The 21201-nt window shown below is 38.0% G+C and overlaps 1 long non-coding RNA gene across 1 annotated transcript in view; it reads left to right on the top strand.

Moving 5' to 3' along the window:
• Window positions 1–21201, top strand: part of LOC148052296 (uncharacterized) — a 47067-nt gene that overhangs the window by 11469 nt on the left and 14397 nt on the right. The window contains exon 2 of the long non-coding RNA XR_015699066.1: window positions 15317–15488. This is a non-coding gene — a long non-coding RNA (uncharacterized LOC148052296). The remainder of the gene's footprint in view (window positions 1–15316; window positions 15489–21201) is intronic.

Below are 21201 nucleotides of genomic sequence, written 5' to 3'. Positions count from 1 at the left end.
GAAAGCTAGAGGACAGCTGAGTTTTCCAGCAGCAAACGAAGCAATGTATGAAAAATAGGGGGAGAGTCAAGACAGAGAAGCAACACAGTGTGAAGATAGAAATATCAACAGTCTTTTGGCAATATTGAAAAGGCAATAGGTGAACAGAGCATATAAGTGAGGGAACAAATCTCAATGTGATTTTACAGCTTTCTGACTCATTAAGTACGCCAGGAATTCTTAGAAGATCCTGAGCAGAACAGTACATTTGGGGGAAAAAGGTGAGGCTTTTGGAAAAGAGGGAAAGACAGATGTTCAAAGCTGAATGTTGTAAACTATAATTACAGCCTGAAAAGGCAGGCCCTAGGTTGAAACTTTCAAGACTTAACAACAAGGAATGTCTTGATCTGAGAAGACTAAGGTCAAGATACAGAGAAGATATTTATGGAATGTCATCAGCACACCAAGAAGCAGTTTGTACTTGGGGTGGAGAATCAGCAGTACAAAGGACTAGAACGGTGTGAAACTGAATTACTTTCGTTTGACTTTTTTTCTAGGGATGGTAACTGGCTCAGAATTTTGGCAATCTGTGGAGACAGTTAAAGAGATACTATACTGCCAACTGCCCGTGCTGTGCGGGTGAAATCAGAGTTCCTAGTTTTCACCGTTAGCCATAAAGTTACATATAGTCTGAAAAAAGAGAACTTTTAAATGAAACAGTGGAAATTGCCAGCCTAATCTTTCACAGATAACAAAATGAGGAAGTTCCTGGCAGCAAAGGCAGGCCTCTTTTTATCAGGGTCTTTGTATCCCTTCCAAAGGTTTTTCACTAGCAATCTTACTACAGCATGGAGTATGAACATCTCACTTTTCGGTTTGCACTGAATAATCACAGAACCGCATGCAACCATGCCACAGTTCCATCAAAACGGACAAATTACTTATGGTGTAGGTACTGTTTATCCTGAATGGGAGAAGAGAAGGAGGTTTACAGAGGTTTATTTCTATACTGCCTGTGGATGATGCAACTTACACAGCGTAAAGTGGAACTACCTGAGGGAGAGCTTGGTGATAATCCTTTTTAGGAAAGGACCTTGCCACTGGCAGTGTCATGCAGACTGGGAGGATACCAGCCCTTTTTTCCTGAGGCTGTTTTCAGATGCCTTCATTAGGTCACTCCATTAGAAATGGAAGTGCTGGAAATGTTTTGACTGGGAATTATGTCGTGAAAAAGAATGCAGTTTTATTTTATCTATAAAATGGCTTAGTAATTCAAACAGAGAAGTTTACGTAAAAAGTGGGCTACTAAGCATGTGAAACAAGTTTTAAAGTGTGCAGATCAAACTATAAGTGAACTTGATAATAGCATCTTCAATTCTGATGTAAAAGTGGCGTGTGATGAGCATTTTTAATTGTTACTCAGTTCAAATTTTTTCATGTGAAACTCAGTCTTGTATTAAGTTAGATTTTTATCTAGAATTCATTTGGCCTATTTTGCTTGGGACTAATGTTACTGTCTCATGGCACATCTATCTTAACAGATATATTTTCCATGTCATTTTATATGTGATACTGAGGCCCTTCTATTCTTTGAGAGCAACTTTCATAAATGCTGAAGCACGCTATGCTGACTTGCTGAATGTGGCTGTACTTACACACTGCCCCAGAGCTGGGGAAGTCCTGATGACAGTGCCAGAACTGAAGCATTCTCTTGCAGCGGATAGATCTGGCAAGAGGAGGCAAAGACAGGTTGTTTAATAATGCCTATAGTGCATATTACCAAAGTTTGCAGATAGCAGAGACTGGCATCATGATTAATGAGGAGAACGACAGGTTACAGATGCAGGATATTCTGGATCTCTGCATCAAAAGGTAGAAGTCAAATAATGCATATTTCTGTCATGTAGATAGAAACAATTATTGTTGGTACAGGCATACGAGAACAGTCTGGGGAAATGGTGATTGTCTGTAGGAGCTGGAAGTGATGGACCATTAGGTGACTGCGATGAACAGTTGTGTACAGCTGTAGCTAAGAGAACTAACTGGTCCTGGGGAGGACATGGTAATACTTGCATTTTCTTAAGTAACGTTTCCTTCTCAAGTTACTCAGTTTAAATGCATACATTTAGTTTAAAATGTGTTGTTGAAACTAAAACTAAGAGCAGGCATGATGTTGGTAAGGCATATTCTCTCAAGTAACTAGGTTAATATTGACAGAGAAGACCGTTTGCCTGAACCTTGGCAACAGCATTTTCTTGTTTGCCAAGGCAAAAAAAAAATGAAAAGAAAAATCAAAAGACAGTTTTATGTGGTCTAAATTTGTTACAAAGCCTAAATGAGGGAGACAGGAGGAGGGAAGGAAAGTGCTGGACACTCTTTGGCTAGGAGGACTAATGTGAAATGTCTGAAAATGAATGAAGACAGAAAGGAGGTAGAAGAATAACTTCTGCGCAGCTTTCTGGGTTTTTTTGTTTGTTTTTTTGTTGTTGTTGTTGTTTGTTTGTTTTCTTGTTTGTTTGTTTGTTTTGTTTTGTTTTTTTGTCTGGGTTGGCCTTAGAAATCCTGGTTCCTGTTCAAACTGTTAAAGGTATGGAGTTGCTAAAGCAGGGAACCTCAGAGGGATGGATGCTAGTTTAACTGCTCTGCAACTGTCAAGAGCGTGTGACCTTGTTTTTGCTCACCTACAGCTTTCTCTGAGACAGTCTCCTGTGACCCTTACAGGAGCTGTAGAATATGATCAACTTCTGTGACTGCTCTGCACTCCCGCTTGGCAGCTGCCCCGTGCTCTGGCAGCGGGCTGAAGGACAAGCAGGCAGAGGAACAATTTTATCACTTTTTCCACTGAGCTAACTGTTGAGCACCTTATGTTACACACTGGTGTTTAATACATTAGCTCTCAGAACGTGAGTGCAAGGAAGTTATAATTTATGTACAGCAATAGGATATATGTTTAAATATACACTGTGTAGATACTGATAGCTGTTCAATAAATAGTGACCATAGCAGGTGCAGGGGTATTTCAGCTTTAGGAAGAGTACACCTGTGATATATATTAGGGAACCTGCATCAGATCATACTGTTCCCCATTGTTTATTAGTTCACCTTTATCTATTTACATGGTTTCAAAATCCATTCCTCTACTTTCTTTGTGCCAGCTCCTGTTTTTGGATTTAGCGGACAGCCCTGATTGAATGAGTTTACATAAAGTCAGCTCCTAAGTCATCCTCCCCACACTCTGGAAGATGCTTTGGCATACAAAAGAGTGGCTGGAACCTAATAAGTCATACCCAGCTGTTAAGTAAGATTTATGTTGGTCAGTTAATAGAGAACAAAATAGTGGCATTTTCGTTTTGAATGAAAGACTTAGTATTCTGCCTCCCTTTCATGAAATCACAGTGCCCTTCAACTCATTGCCAGCTGTGCTCTTTATTTCCAGGAGACCTTACCATAAGGAAGGAGAATGTTAGGAATAACTTGCCCTTTGCCTAAAGGCTTAACTTTTCTTTTAGGCCTGTCCCCTGGCAAACACAGGATCCGCTTTCCAGAATGTGACTTTTTTTTTTAAAGGAAATAAAATACTAATTACTAACTGGCCAAGCAAGAGGTCTTCAAGACAGTCTTCCATAAAACCTGAATGAATTCCTTCTAGTCCTCTCCACACAATAGTGTTCTTGATTTTAGGAAATTTGAGGGGAGTCTACAGACATTGTGTAGTCAAGAGTCTTGAGACTATGGATTTAATTTTAAGAAAAGTAAAAATCCCCTAAAATCTGAAGCACCAGCCAAAACCTATGGAGAAGCCTGAATTGTGTGCGTTTCCATTCAGCCTTTAGGAATACAGCTGAGACTCAAAAGGATTACTTCTCCAAGACAAATCCTTTTGCTTGGAGATGTATATCACTTCTTGTTCTGTACTGAAACATAAGTGCCAAAATATTCAAACTTTAAAGCGTATGGTATTTAGGTAGGAGAAGGGCAAAGTCTGTATCTCATCCTAAATAAACTAGCTCCTCCTAGGTGTGCATTACTCTGCATTTCCTACATGAAGTCCTTCTGAGGTGAAAGAGATACAGTAGCTGTTAAACAAGAATGGCATTCAGTAGTTGGTAGTTCTCTAGCAGAGAATCTGTTGTGTTCCTTTTGTTATTTTGTGAGTCATAATGAACTATTTGTGAACTGAATAAAGAAACATCAGACTGCTGGGTTTAACTTGCAGGTAAAATTTTGACATGGATGTACATTGGGAGCCTACAGCTACACTGGTTAACGTATATACTTTAACAACATGTATTCTGTAAATGTATTTCTTACCTACATCAGTCATTACATATCCCACCTTCTCTGAGTGGTGAAACTTGTAGTTTACCAGTATTATGCATGTAGATTACTTGGGCATATAAACTGTTCATTAATATTTTAGCTGTAGTTATTTTGAGCATCTTAAAGCCTGATTCTGTTTTCAGCATTTACTCAGAGTGATGTCTAGTAGAACTGACGCTCCCAGAGAGTAAAAGAAGTATCCAGCCCTCGTTATTTTTAAGGTATTGCCTAAACCCATTTCAAAGCCAATTCTTTAGAGGAAAGCAAAGTCATAATTCATCTGCTGAATAGGAATAACTTTTTTCTAGTTATAGCGGAAAAAGTGTTCCATCATGTTGTTAGACCAGCCAAGCAAATCTGTGACACATTATTAATCAAAATAATATATGGGCTTTTAGTAGGAAAAAGAGAAGACTTGTATTCCTACTCAAGGAGGTGTCCTGATGTTTTAGCTATGCCACAAAATAGGTATTTGCATTAGTGACTGTAACAGTAGGGGGGGAATTTGATTGTTGTCTATTTTTTTCTGAGGTCTTATTTGAAAATCAGAATATTTTTATTAGAACATTAGAATATTTTTAGAAAACAAAGATGTGTGCTTATTTTGCATAATCCAGACCCATACAGAATACCTTCCTGTACTGAACAGGGCAAAGCCAGCATCTTCCAAGCACTTAATGTAATGCCATATCAAGTGACACTTGCCAATTCTGAGTTTGGTCACAACCACCTGTCTTCACTAGGAAATATACATGATCCACCTATTTTGAGAACCAGGCTTTAAAATTTAAGATTACAAATACAGATATAAATCTTAATTTTTGGCTCTTTTGTGTTCAATTTGGTGTAGGGGTTTGGTACTCTTAAATATTGTTGAACCCCCCCACGTAGCTCTTTTGACTTCACTGCACTATACAGCAGTTAGCGTTGTAAATTGTGACGTACAACTGGGGTTGATACTGGAGATGACGCCATAAAAGGTGGGGATGGGAGTAACTGGAATCCTCTCAACTGGATTTGCACCTGCAGAATAACAGCAGTAATGCTAGAATAAATGTATTCAGGAGGCAAATTGAAAACAAAAGTAATTTGTACATTGCAAACTTCAGACTAGTTCAGTTGTAAAGGCAGTTTTATGGAATATGCTTGCAAGCAAACACACAGAAGAGAAAGTATAGAAATTTCAGGAGGAGCAACACAGTATACTGCACTGCCATCCTCGTGATGTTGCTTTTTTCATGTTGCAGTGCTCTTCACTAAACTATTTAGATAATCTTTGCAGTTCACAGACTCCATGTGTGAGCACTAAATGTCTTATTTTTTGTAAAGAGGTTTGGGATTTTCCATCAAAATGCTCTTAACACAAATATTTTGCATTCTTGCTTCCATCTGGCTTTGGTCAGTAGTGGGATTATTTTCTCTTAATCCCCTACACTGCTTTCTGAAAATGTGGCATTTTAAAAAGGACACTTAAGTATTAGATACCTAAAAGAATAGCTTTGTTTTGTATTCCTGAGACATTTATTAAAAATAAATGAAAATAGATGTGTCTTATTTGGCCTTTAAGAATGATCATTTTAGCTGATATTTAAATTCTTCTTGATTCAAAGCTCTCAAAATAAAATACAGAATACAAAATATAATTGGTAGTTGAGAGATGCTGAATGCTGATGGAATAAATCTCCTTGACTCCACAGTAGATTCTTTTCAGTTTTCTGTTTTATTTGGTTGTCGTTTCTTGCAAACTTAGCTAGTACTGCTCTAAAAAAAGAATACTGAAAACCAGTCATCTATCTGATCGTTTGAGCTTAATCTCTAAAAAATCTGTACTATCTTGGCTCTTGTCTGTGTTTGTGCCTTTGGCTAATGGGACCAGAACGGTTTAGCTTTGTGTTCTAGGGTCCGTTTTTTAATAACGAACAGCTGGTAAGTTAACAAAGATAACAAAGATCCATGGGCTGCATTATCCAGTTAGTGTTCTCGCCAGTCTCTAGCCATCTTGTTATATGTGACATATAATGGGCAACTTTGCAATCGGTAAGGTGTTTATCGTACTCTAACTCTCTCCAGCGTACCTGGTCAGCACTTACCCCCTGAATAGAAATAACAGTCCAGCAGTAACTTCACTTTATTCTTTGCTGGCTGGAAGTGCTGGAAGGTCTACTACTGATCTGGAGAAGAAATGACAACAGCATTTGTCAAGAGCGGGAAGGCAAAATAAACATGGCCGATGGCTAAACCTTCCCTCATTTTTGTTATTTGGCACTCCTCTAGAAGTGTCTTAGCACTCACTCTCCTTTCTATTGCACAAAATGTTGGATGTTCCCTGGTTAATAGGATTAAGGATGGAATTTGTCATGTGATGCACATGATAATTTCAGCTCAAACTGTGCCTGAACTTTAAGGGTTACTCAGAATTCCTGCTTCAGAGGTGTTCTTTCACCTAATTTACTAAAATCACTGAAGCTACTCAGTTTGTAAGTGAGACAAATAACAACGTCCTCCAGCTGTACCTGTACAGAGACAACTGGAAAAGTCAGGTGATGTTATCAGTCAGTGTCATGCTGTGTTAGTCACTGGCATGTGTCAGCCAGGTAGTAAACCTCTTCATGAGGAAAGTGAAGTTTCCTCTTGTTTGGTTTATTGATTCTTTACAGATACTTTTTTCAGAATATGCAGAAATAAGATTAATTATTGAAGGCTAATCAATAAACTTTTTTAATTCCGAGGCACTGTGGCATCTGAACTGTAGAGGTTAAATTATTCATGCCAAAACAAAATACCCATCCCCAAAAGCAGAAGGAAAAATCACAGTGATATTTGCACATTTGTTAAGAATTGCTGTGTGAAGGTTTCTTTAAAAAAAAAAAAAAAAGTCATTACAGTTTTAGGATGATGAAATAAACTACAGTGTAAAGGCAGTCATCACAGTTTTAGGATATCCTTGCTTTGAAATGTGTTGCTTTAAAAGTATAATTAGATCACTTTGATTTGTGTGTGTTCTGCCTGTGCCAGGTCACCGGCTTTGTACTTTGGTGTAGTTTTTCTCCAGGAAGTGACCAAAGCAAGGAAAAGGAAATACTTCAACCCTAAGTATCTGAAAGCAAGCTTTAGTGACCATGGAGGAAAAGGAGATGGGAGGCTGAAGGAAAATGAAGTAGCATGTTATGTAGTTTGCATTATGGCGTTGGAATGTTCTCAGCTTAATGCACTTACTGGCACTAATTCAGAAAAGTGAGCTCTATAATTTAAACAGTTCTCTGGACCTCTCTGAAGCTTTCCTCCTTCCCTTATGGATATCGGTGCCATGAAACTTTTCTTCAAGTGGGACTTTGTTGACACCTGGAGTCAACAAAGTTATTACCTGGGTTACTGTCTTCTTTTCTTAAACATCGTTCAGGTGTGTGATGTATATAGTTGGCATCACAAGTAGGTGTGCTCCTAAGAAGCTACATCTAAGAAAGTATTATACTAGTCCATCTGTCTCCAAAGATAGATACAACCAGAGGCAGCAAATCATCTGTGCTTGCTAGTACCTTCACTTCTGCTGTCTAGGATATCTTCTGACTACTCTGCTACTGTTGTGTACATCATTACAGTAGTTTAAAGGGGATTGTTTCTGTAAGTGGCTGTAGCGAAAGAAAAATTTTCACTCCTGACTTGACTATTATTTTTGCCTAACGTGTTTGAGATGGATAGGAAGAGAAAGTATATGGGAAGCTCCTACTCCTAGGTAAATTAGCATTGGTGTGTTTCGAACCTTTTTTGAAAAAAACTTTTTTCAGAAAGTTGTCTTAGGGAAAGGTTGCTTTGTTTATACAATACAAGTCAGCCATAAATATTTAAAATTTGTGTTAACAAAACCAAAGATGAGTTGATACGTAGTTTTTTCAAGATCTCTGTTCCTTTTGATTGCTCATTAGAATTCCTTGATTAATATATTTAACAAACTATCTGCATTAAAGATCCATCAGCAGTCCATTCTGACCTGTTAGCTGTCCATGTCCAGGTGTCCCAGATATCATGTGTTGACTTAGCTAATGACACCATGAAATATTTCCGTATGAAAATGTAATTTTTTTGGCTTTTGTTTTCTTGTCATGATTTTCATCATTACTAGCCACTACCTAACCATGAACAGTTCAGAAATGATGAACCGCTGATGCATTTTCTGTCTTTGACTCAGACAGCTTTTCATTGTCAGGCTTGAGAATTTGTAGTTCTTCATCAGCATCCGTTAACGCCTCTGTGGATCGGTAGCGAATGGTGTATTTTTCTTTAACCTGTCATGTGCTTTTGCTTGAGCTGGTGTACTCTGCGTTCTGAGGAAAACTAGATAACTCGTTAACCCTGGTGACTCTTCCACTATAGCAGCTACATTAATTAGCTAGCATCACCTGAGTTCAAAGCACACTTGTGTAGGCCTGTGTATATTTGGGCAAGACCATTGACAGAAATAGCCTTAATAAATGTTTTTTCTAGAATTCTTAGCAATTGCTTCTTGCCGAGAGTTTTAGTACCACATATCTTCTTTTTTAGAAATTCTACTAATCTTCTGATTCATAAATCTAAAGTAAAGCTCTTCTGTATTTATCTGTTCCCTGGCCTTGCTATGACAAAGTGCAGAACCTCGTGTCTATGGCATGTTTTTTTAAGTTAAGAGGAAAGGAAGCATATTCATCAAGCATTTGCCAAAGCATGCCTTTGAATTATTTCTGTCCATCTCTTCTCAAATATGTATGTGCTGTGAAAGGAGTTTTTTGTGCAGGAAAATGGGGTTTTGGCAACTTGTCTTCTGACCAGCATCATCAAGTACACTTTTTAAAAGCTTCTAATCTTTCTTCCCCTTTTGTGCAACATTCCCTAAGAGATTCCATTTTGAAGGAACACTGAATTTTCTTCTGTATTTTAGTCCTAGTTTGATGCCTTATTAAGCTTTTTTCAAGCAGCAGCCTTGTCACTCTTTAATCTTGCGTTACAGTGAATTAAAACAGACCCGCATGATAGAATGTCGGTAGAATAGTACTTTTGCTAAGTATTACTGTTGCATCAATTTATTATGTTTTTATGGCTACAGCTGCAATCAGAGAAAGTCTGGGGGGGAATCTGGTATTCTTGTAATGCTGCACAGTGTTGTTTTTCTGGAGTTTAAATACTCTTAAACTGTCTGTGCTTTTAGTTGTTAAGAATCTACAGCATTTCTCAGTAAAACAGATGCTGTACAACAAAACCCATTTATAAGGTGGTGTAGCTTGCTTCTGCAATCACGTTTCTGGTTTGGATAACAGCTTAAGTTCTAGATGTGTGTGTTTTATATTTTTAATGGGTCTGCTGGAGTGGCAGCCATGACATCAGTCCAAAACAGAGTTACATAGTCACTGGAAAATGCACACTTTGAACTGGCCAGCAGTGAGAGAAAGAAAGAGTGTGTTAGACTGTCAGAGCTTATGCTGTGGAACAGATAAAAGGCCAAGTGTAGCAACTGCCAGTTAAATAATTTCTAAAATAAGCCAGTGGATTTTTTTCAACTGAAAGGTCAGGTTTTCCATAACTCCTCTAATCTTCTAGTTAGAGTTTATGCTTTAGAAACACTACTGCAAAGCAGAGGAAGCAATACATAATCCAAGTTTTATCTCATTAATGGAGTTTTTATTTATATATGTATATAATTTTTACATATATATATATAAGATTTTTTTTAAAAAATCACTATTATTGCAGCATGGGGCACTCTTTATTGTCAATCTGCCTAAGTCTTTGAGACAAGCACTGGTGAATTTATTTCTTAAGCCTCTTTGAAGAGACTTGGGAAATCTGTGGCATCTCAGACACCACTATCAGGTAATGAAAATGGGAGCGACAGAGTCCTAGAGCTGGAGATAACTTCCAAGTGTTGAAGACTTGGCCTCCTGCACATATCTGAAAGTGCTGATGCAGGACAATTGGTGATGTCTCCCCCTCTTTCTCAGCATGGAGTTACCCATGGAGCTCTCAAAACTCTTTTCCAGGAAATTTTTAAATATTTTTTCTTCAATATTAAAATTTAAAGTATTTTATGTGAAAATTATCAAACTGCATCTTAGCTCTGTATACTATCTGTCCTACTGTGATCTGTTCCCATGGCTTCAGTTACAGAAAGGAAGTTGCCTTTGCTTCAGAATTGTGAATAAAGGTGGATAAAGCATTTAACAAAACCCCCTTGCATTTCAGTTTGGAGCTGAAATCTACTTATATCTGAATCAGCTGCGACTTGCTCACATTTTTGTCTGTGCTTACAAAGCTTAGTCCAAGCAGGAGGAAAAAAAAACCCAAAACAAACAACATTTTTCATCTCTACCAGCCTTTGGAACATTCTGTGCTATTTATTACAGCTCTTTCCATCCCCAGTGTATTCAGTGGCAAAAGATTACAGCTAAAAATCTACTGGTTTTGTAATCCCACTTCTGGTTCCAACAAAACTCTCAATACAAACATGAATCCAAACTTTGCCACAGGTTTGTAAAAGGTCAGACATGTGAAAACAATATTAATTTAATAATTGAACTATTCTTTCCTTCAGAACCAGCCTCCAAAGATCTCTTTCAAGTCAGACTTGAGAGCTATGTATTATAAGTCATAGCCTGCTTTCTTGCAAAGTGTAGGATTATAGGGTCCATGACACGTCTTGTGTTTTGCTCACATTAGTGTGGTTTTGCTTTTTGTTAACGGGGCTTTAAGTAGTTTTACTGGCAGAGGAATTATATCAGCTGACAGTGAAATCCCTCAATTTCATTATTAGGAAGCGTGTGTACCTCTGAACTTTATATCAGTGTTCCTAAGTAGTATTTTCTGATTACCATTTCCCCTTCGATGTTTAAATCTTTCATATATTTGGACTGTCATATTCTGCTTGCTTCCTTGGTTTCTCTTACAAGAAACCCTAGAGATATTTTAATTTTTCCTCTATAAACCTTCACTTAGTCAATTTAGTCTTGCTTTTTTCTCTGATTTTTTTTCAGTTTATTTTCTGTTATGCTAGAGCTGAACTGGTTGTGTGATGCTTCCTCAGAAAAAACAGTGGGACTGACAGAAAACTAGTACAATGATTTTACTTTATTGTTTCCCCTTGAAAATTTGGGAAAAAAAATTAGGATTGTCTCATAATATTGGGATTTCCCTGAATGTTCTTTTTTTATATATGCCATATAGGAAGCCCACCACACTTAGCACATAACTAATCACTTGTTGCAAAATTGCAGGAGCGATCTGCAGGTCATCCCATACATCACTGAACAGAAGATGCCTCCATTTCTTAGCTTTTCTTTAAGTGTGTTTTACCATAGAACTAGTGATAGCTTTTTGAGCAAACATTTTAAATTTGGGCTTCAACTATGTACTGTAGTTTCTGGTTTTCATTTTTTTTTCTCATTATTCAGTTGATTTTTTTTCAAAAATACAACAAATTAAGTCTGCTCCTATAATACAGATTTTTAGAGCCTGATGGACCCTATGAACATGAAGTTTCCAAGCAGCCAACAGTTTTTTAAGTGTTCATGCACTGTAGGTTTAACCTTCCTCAGCTTCATATACAGACAAACAAAACTTGGTTGGATACATACCAGCAGCTTTCCGAGACATTAAAATGAAGCAAGCTTTTGAACCTCTTGAATGGGCTGTTGTAGAGTATTTTGCCTTTCTATTCTATTACGCAGCCTTTTGGCTCTGTTGAGGGTTTATTTTCAAACTACAGTTGATTTACCTTATTGCAAGTAACAATAACTTAGTGCTGAGGCACTGTTTCTCTCTCTTTCAAAGTTGCTTCACAAATCATTTGGGTAGATTTGAAGCACAGCAAGACAAAATTTGGAAAAGCTTTGTTATGAGGAATGGAAAGTTGGGTTTCATTTTTGCCCTTAATCGGGGCTATAAAACTACAGGAGGAGAATAAAACTGGATAAACACTAGTAGATATTTCAGAGATTATGTCCAACTGGTTTTGATGCCATAAAAAAAAATAATCCCGGAACCATCTAAAGCTCTTGTCAGTCAAACAAAAATACCCTGAAATTGAACTTCATTGATATTCCTTGGAACTGCATGGACCAGGTATATAGCATAGCAGCTGCCACTGCTTTGTAAATCAGTAAGAACTTTATTTACCCATTGATTTCAAGTATTTATAAAAGTTCATATGTGGATCAATGGAAAGCATTTTCATGGACTTATGTCTGTCCTGTAAATCTTTCTCTAGTATGCCAGCGCTAGCCTATGCTTAGCAGAGGTGCTTATATTTGTTCATATATCACCTTCTGTGCTATCTCCCTTTGCCGTGTTATGACTGTAATTCTGAGTTTGAGGACTTACTAAGTAGTTTTATTGCATGCTTGGTGTTAGCACAACTATTGTACCCTTGCTTATGATGAATCTGCTGTTGAGCTCAGAGTTCATAGAATCATAGAATCATTAAGGTTGGAAAGGACCTCTGAGATCGTCAAGTCCAACCTGTTAACCTAACTGCCTGGTCTGCCCCTAAACCATATCCCTAAGCACCACATCCACACGCCTTTTTGAATACTTCCAGGGACTGTGATTGTACCACTTCCCTGGGCAGTCTGTTCCAATGCCTGACCACCCTTTCGGTGAAGAAGTTTTTCCTAATATCCAACCTAAACCTCCTCTGGCGCAACTTGAGGCCGTTTCCTTTTGTCCTGTCGCTTGTTACCTGGGAGAAGAGACCGATCCCCACCTCGCTACAACCTCCTTTCAGGTCGTTGTAGAGCGCAATAAGGTCTCCCCTCAGCCTCCTCTTCTCCGAACTAAACAACCCCAGCTCCCTCAGCCGCTCCTCATAAGACTTGTGCTCTAGACCAGTGTGTTTGTGAAGTCTCAGCACTGATGCCTGGTCTGGCACTTCACAGCAGTGTATTGCAGGACCATTTCCTCACAAAAATGGATTTACCGCCAGAACCACTGGGTAACTGAATGCTAAACTGCCACCACAATAAATGGTTTTTGAGAAAGAAAAATAATAAGGGGTTTCTAGTAGATCTCTCCATCTGGTTATGCTTATGGTCCTTTTTGACAGTGAAACAACACATAGTGCTCTTATGGTAGAATTTTCCATGACAAAACCTACCAGCAAAGCCTAGGTTTCTACTATTGGAAATTATTACCTGTTTCTAATAAGTAGGCAATTTCAGACAGATAAAATATTCACATTTTTAAAATATTAATTGCACTGAGAAGTCATCTCTGGAGAAGATATGGAGCTTTGAAATGTAGTAGGAGTTAAGAAATCTTTGAGAAGTCTTGTCACAAGCTAGTCCAAGAAAGTCAGTAATTAATAGGACTTAGCTCTGTGGGAGGGCCAGGAAGAAATATGAAGAAGTGTGAATCATATGAAGAAGTATTTTTCTCAAATGTAAGCTGAGTTTCCTAGTGTGTGAAATCATTATTTTTGATATGAGATGAATGCTGTAATAGCTGTGCCTTAGTGTACCAGATACCTGTGGATCTTTTTGGAGTTAGTTTCTGGAGATGTTAATGTTAGATTTTACCCACAAATGCACATAAATTATGAGTTCTTTTGTACAGTAAAACTTCGCAGCAATACCCAGAAACAAGGATTAATATTTTATGAAACTAATATATGTATTGTTGATTTCTCTACTCCCAACTAATTCACTGGAAATGATGGAGAGGAGGTGAAATCCTATAGTATGAAAAAACAAAAAGCCCCCTGGATTTCTTGAATTTTACAGCCATTCGTGAAATCTGCCACCAAGGATCTATCCATGCCGATTTTCAGTAACACAAGGAAAATTATATGGACAAATGCTTACCTGTGTAAACTCTTAGTCCTACTGGAATAAATGGGGCACTGGTAACTTCTACTATATGCAACTATACTCAGATGAGTATCTAGGGGCAGAAGTTACTCTCTAGAATTCTTTGTTTTCAAGCATTAGAGCTGTTGATTGCACTCCCTCTCAGTTGTTACTCAGGATTTGCACATGTGTGAAAAGAATGGGAATAATTGCTTTAATTAAAAAAAAAAAGAAAAAAAAAAAGAAAAAAAAAAAAAAAAATAAAGAAAAAAAAAAGAAAAAAAAAAAAAAGAAGCAGAATTTATTCCAGGGCAATGACTACAGTAACTACAGATTTTCTCCAAAACTCAGTTTGGTGAATTCCCCTCCTATCTCAGGCTTTGTTAGTTATTGAATAATTGACATTTGAATGATTGACATTTTAATGAAAGCTTCATAAATTGACAACAGAAAAATGGTAACGTATCAACTGGGCTGGATAAAGAATTAGGCTGTGCTTACACACCAGATGGTTAGTCTATGCGCATTAATAAACGTGGTATATGAAGTACAAGTTGTTTCTTAAAATCAAAACAAAACCCTTAACTACAAAGCTGTGAACTGCCTGATCTGCAAACCATATGTTGAATCTCTTTGAAGTTTTGTTTTTACAAGCAGCCCAATGGTCTACAAGAGAATTTTTATAGAAACATAATAGAGCAGTAGTGTTTGCTAGTTAAAGTAATATTTCTTAATCTGGATTGGATTTCTTTTTTGATTCTCAATAAAGCTAAGCTGTTTTACTAGGGTCTAGTAGTGGTAAAATAAGTTTTAACTGGTTTGCTAATATCAGAAGTTTATGACGGATCTGTTTACCTGACTGACAAATCACTTCTGTTGTTTTGGTGAAACGTCATTTATATATTTCAGTTTGTTCTGTAGGTGCTTCCCAAGGCAGCCTAAAATGATGTGGAGGTGAAACTTTGTTTTAATCTGTGTTATTTACTTCCAAAGTGACAGTTTTCTGATATGCGTTTGAGAAACCACATATGTATGTGAGATATGGGAAACACAGCTAAATAGTTTTCCCTGCTTCTAATATAAGGAAGTAGAGCTTACCAATTTTTCACAGCCTGGACTGCAATGTCAAAGCAAGCTTAACAACTCTTCTTTTAACTTCCTGTGATGGCATAGTTCATCCACATATTTTAAACTCTCTCCATTGTTTGTAGGAGACCAATGAAGTATTTGTATATTCCGAGAGAAGAAGTATTGATGTCATTCATTAACTGGACTTTGATCACCTCTTGTCATAACTACATAGATTAAGGAGCATCAAGAAACAGTCTCAAAATGCTCACCTTTCTTCAGCCACTAAAATGAATATTCTTTCTCTGAAAACTGGTAAGTAAAAATGTTAAACTTGCAGAGATATATTTAGAATTAAAAAATGAAGTAAATCAAATGGTCAAGTGAGTGCATTAATGTGTGCTGTTAATTTCATTTTCTCTTTTAAGCTATCAAAATGTATATGTGCTTGTGTTGCATGTTGGACCTGAAATCCCTTACAGAAAGACACAATATCTTAAAAATTCCCTCAAAACATACATTAGTGGTGACTGCTGTTGTAATAGGTAGGATTTTCTGTTCTTGTTGCTTCCTAGTATCTCATGGCCACAGAAATTTAATCCAAGTCTCAAAAATCTTTCCTCTTATATTTGTAAATCAAAACCATTTTTTAACAGCAATATGCTTCGAAGTAGTGTGTCTCTGAAATATATCTACACCCTTAATTCATTTAATCCTATGTCAGAGGAACCACATAGATCTCCTAATGCCCAGTTGACTAATTTTTAGTCTAAAGCGTCTTTCAAAATCTGCAGGATTTGAATAAAGGACCTCAAATATGTATCTAATAAAAATATCTATTGTGGCCAAAGGAAATGTCTTTTATCTGTGTTCAAATATTCTCTTCTGACCCACTCTCCTAGGCATCCATTAATTGCAGTATTTTTACAGGTGTTAAAGGGTATGCTTGATTTTTTTTTTTTTTTTTCAAGATCTGAATTAAAACCAAAGAAATCATCAACAGCCTGGTAATTAGTGTGGAAAATAGAAGTGGAATTGTGTCTCTGAACACTTACAAATGTTGAGTATGCTCAAAAAGAATCAGCAACTGAACTTGTCTGGCCTTGTCTTGCTGTAGTCAAATCGTTGTTCTATTGTCCTTAATGCCCCTTCCGTGTATACGTCAATGCCAGGTAGCTTTTTGCTTCCCTGTAATTTATAAACTGCCCTTCAAGTTGGTTTTAAAGATGTTTGCTTGAATTCACGGTATTATATTTTTCCCTCATAAAACACACACTTATAACTCCTTAAAAGTAGTGGATGCTACATCTATGTAACAAGAAAAGTACCATCTGTTGTAGATTACAGAGCAGAACACACATGGTTGAAATAAGGGAAAAAATCCATTGTTTACTAATTTTTTATATTCTGCAACAGATACCGCATGAAACTTAGACCCTTTTTTTCAGGCTTCTGTGTCAAATGTCAGGGAGGAAAGCAGGAGGAATGCATGAATGGTAGTGGCAGAAAATCTAGTGTTGTAGGTCTTATTTCTTGAAGTATGCTAGAAATCTGCTTTCAGAAAGGGCAGCTGTAAAGGGGTAAGGAAAGAAATACTTTCTCTGACTATCTAGGAAGTCAAACCTAGGACAACCCTAGCTATCCTCCACATGTCACTGTTCACATGGATGTAATAAAGGCTTCCAGGTGTGGATACACTCCAGACTTTCATCCCCACCATGCAGCTTACTACTCAATACACCTGTTGCACAGCAGATGATTTTTCCATTGCTTTCAGCAATGAGGTGACATGCATGTTGCCACCGTCAGCCCACCTGTTTTCATGGAAAGTAACAACAAAAGTCTCCACAGCTATTACACTTCCCAAACTACATGAAGGAGCTGTAGGATTTTTTTTTTAATTTGAACATAAGTAGGAAAAAAAACCCCTGTTTCTCCCATATTTTTTTGGTGCAAGTGTAAAGGTGCTTTTTGAAACAAATATTTTACATTGGTGAGCATGCTGTGCCTCTGACTTGAGGGTGCGAAGCTTGTAAGGGCAGCAGACTCTTGGTTTCCCCTGGTAATCTCATGAAGATTTACATGCATTTGTAACAAATTACCCTTGAATGCATCAGGGAATGCATGGGTCCGTTGAGAGAAGGTTTTGGAGGTGCATATCTCTGCATTTTTAGGATCTGTTTTGAATAAGTAGCCAAAGTGAAAATAGCTGCTGCTACATGGCTGCTAAGTAAGTGTCGTGGTTTAACCCTAGCCAGCAACTATGCACCGCACAGCCGCTTGCTCACGCCCCCCCCAGCGGGGTGGGGGAGAAAATTGGAAGGGTGAAAGTCAGAAAAACTCGTGGGTTGAGATAAGAACAGTTTAATAATTGAAGTAAAATGAAATAGAATAGTAGTAGTAATAATAATAATATAATACAAAAATAATATACAAAGCAAGTGATACCCGAAACAATTGCTCACCGCCCACCGACGATGCCCAGCCCGTTCCCAAGCAGCGATCACTTCCCCCCAGCCAGCTCGCCCCAGTTTATATACTGAGCATGACGTCATATGCTATGGAATCGCCCTTTGGCCAGTCTGGGTCAGCTGTCCTGGCTGTGCCCTCTCCCAGCTTCTTGTGCACCGGGCAGAGCATGGGAAGCTGAGAAGTCCTTGACTGGTGTGAGCACTACTTAGCAACAACTAAAACATCAGTGTGTTATCAACATTATTCTCATCCTAAATCCAAAACAGAGCACTATACCAGCTACTAAGAAGAAAATTAACTCTATCCCAGCTGAAACCAGGACAGTAAGGAATCAGCAGAGCTCTAGAAATGAATTTCGAGAACCTAATTTATAAATAAGGCTGAGCAAGGTAGGTGATATAAATAGTAGAGACAGGAGAACAATTTGTCTACATACATTCAACTTCCGAAGGCAGCGTGACTGGGTTTGGGTTTGGCTGTTCTTTTATGATCCCCATGTTCTCATATGGCATTTCAGGCCTGGTCTGACATTCCTGAGTGCCCAAAGCACAAACTTCAGGCAGAGTCGTAAGCCAGCTAGAGGCTTCTGGAAATGCATATAAGGTTGGTTTAAAAGCATTCCAAGCACTTCTTGGAGTTTGAGAGCTGGCTAACCTGCTGTATAGACAGCTGGAGCTATCTTGCTCTAAAACCCATCTAGAACACTGAGAAATGAATGTGTGCATTTTCACGCACATTAATGTGTGGAACAGTTGATACTAAAACGTTACATCTCAGACTAAAATCACATCCCAGTGAAATCCATAGAAAACCAACATTTTTATTGTTTATATTGAGTTCAGGTTTAACTGAAATTGATAAAACTGTGCTTAAAAAATATGCACAGTAGACTGAAGTTGGTCTCAAGAAGCTTATTATAGTTCCTATCAACTTTTTTAGACACCACTTGTGTACTGAGTTTAATAACTTCTTATTCAGAAGTCAGCTGTCCCACTGCAGAAACTACAGAGTGAGCAGCAACACCTGTCTTGCTTTCACAGTGTCTGTGAAGAGTTCTGGTCATTGGTAGTGGAAACTTGAACCTTGCCTTGGCAAGGCCTTCATGCCATTGACTAATAGGAAGGGCAAAAGTTTCACTCTGGCATTGTGCCTCTGCCCTGGGAACAATCCTGTATTGGTCAAAAGTGCAGTGTCCTGGGGCCATCCCCATGCCTGTCACCTTTGCTGTAGCTGTTGGTGAGGGCGCTAGCTGGGACGGTGGCTGATATGATAGGGCTCAGAGACTGCCAGCCCAGCCTGCGAAGGATGCTTGGTGGTTCCAAGCTGCGCTGGATAAGAAAGGTCACACAGAAGTGAAAATTTTGTGCAAGTACCATTGGTAAGAAAGCAGCCTTTTGTGTTGTAGCGGACTTAAGAAGGAGGTAGAAGATGAGTGAACAAGTATTTATTGTGGTAGTTGAGTTCGTGTTACGGTTACCACGATGAGAAGGGTTTGGAGCAGAAGCAAGCTTGGACAGCTTCCGTGAATGGGAATTCTTCAAAGACACAGATGTTTGCTAACGTTACACACAGGATCAATTTAGTATTCATTAAATTTTTAGCTCTTGTAGTAGAGACCGTACTTTTTTTTTCTATTTGAGACCGTACTTTTTTTTTCTATTTGGTTTATTTGAAATCTGAAGACAGTTGAGTGTTAGACCTCGACAGGCCCCAAAACTGAGCATGTTTTGGAAATGCCTGTGGGATAACACGAGCAAGCCCCTTCCTACTTCTTACAGTTGTTTTCCAGAAATCTAGGTTTATAAGGACCTACCAGGAATCCCCCTTGTCCTAACTGTGGGAAGGGTGAGTAAAGGAGAAAAAGGAGGAAAAGAAGGCAACACAAATGAGACCTTAAAGAATGACTACATGGAAGTCTTACAGTCAGACATGATACTATTTACTTCAGTGAGACTCTGCCCAAATCTAAAATTGTGTAATGGTACGTCCTGAATTTCCACTCATACTGGCACAAGAAAAAAATGTATGTGAGATTGCAAGAATATAAAAACAAATGTAAATTTGTAGTTCAATGTTTTATTACTCACTGTTGTGCAATGTTTTGAAACCATAGGGAGGCTTTGTTTTACTATGCCAGAAGATCGTATCACAGAGAACCTGGTTACCCATGCTGATTTCTCATTGTTTATACTTAGTAGTAGATTTAAAGATATGAAAGTCAACAAGCAGTTAGTAAGTAAAGGCATAATTCAAAAAGATGAGGTTTTTTGGCTCTGAGGATGCAACTGCAACATTTTGTAGTTAGACAAGTGGTAAAGCAGCCAGCTGCATCTGCCTGTTTGTAGTGCAGGTCATTAAGTAAGAAAACAAATGATCCATCCTGGTTTAATAAGCGGTTAGTCTGAATGTGAAAATCTGGAAGTGGGACGGAAAATGAATGAAAGAGGACAGATTGAGTCTTCACTGCAATGTAGCATTATTTTAAATTGTAAACTGCATGGTGAGCTTTTGCAGTAGTTGTGGAGACTTTCTCGTTTGCCATTGCTTCTTGCCCAACTGTTTGCTACCGTGCTTGGATTGCTTTAATTCCCCTCCCCCAGTGAATTCATTCTGTCTTATCTATGATCTTGAGAATCAGAGTTTCACTTTGTTTCCACATTTTTTGAGTCACAGTTATTTTTCAAAAGTGATGCAGACTGCTAATGTAGGGCTTGGAGACCATCCATAATTCAAGTACTATCCTTGTAATGGCTGCACACCGAATTCCAAAAGCAGTCAGTAAAATAACGTGCTGTAAACTGTATGCTTTCTATACTTGCTCATATTTTCTTATAGCAGGAGCTGCTGCTTGTTAGGGATTAGAGAACTGAAATGTACCGGCATCTCTTGCAAGCAAGAAAATTGAAAACTTTAGTCACACATCTGCTGAAGTAGCTGTGGTACTTAAAAAAGATCTTGCCTTCTCAGTTAAGATGAAACAAAAACTAATCTGTAACACTTTGACTGACTGACTGACACCAAAGCATACTTCATTTTATTAGTTGTGACATGTTGTTTTACCCCCTTCCCTGCACACACATTCAAAATCCTCAGTACTTTTCTGTTTTTTTCTGTGTAAAATATAGGGCCCTACATAGTTTTGGGATTTCAGTATTTTTCACTGTTTCAATTTAAAAACAAAACAAAACAAAACCCCCACAAGCACAACTGTCCCTCCCAAAACCTCAAAACTGCACATAATGAATGCTTTTCCATTCATGGAACTTGCAGAGCTTATTACTGTTTCCATGTTTTTTAAGGAGGTGGGGTTACAAGAGTTACCCAAAGTGTTCGCTTTGGATGGAGGCTTGGTGCATTTCTCGCAACTGAGCTTTACTCATATAATCACAGATTTCTGAGGCAGTGTTAAACTGGATTTCTTAAGGTAACAGAAACCTCTTTGTTTGAAACCTTCAAATTCTAGAAATACCGAAAGCCCAAGTGCAGTTTAGAAAAAGGAGAAATAAGAAACATCTGGTAAGTTAGGATACTGTCTGCACTGGCACAAAGATGCAAT

Source organism: Nipponia nippon, unplaced genomic scaffold (assembly GCF_047370975.1).
Source record: "Nipponia nippon isolate SJK-2023a ecotype South Korea unplaced genomic scaffold, ASM4737097v1 scaffold_5, whole genome shotgun sequence".
Lineage (NCBI taxonomy): Eukaryota > Metazoa > Chordata > Aves > Pelecaniformes > Threskiornithidae > Nipponia > Nipponia nippon.
The sequence above is the reverse complement of the archived record's forward strand: the minus strand, read 5'-3'. Positions and strand labels throughout refer to the sequence as shown.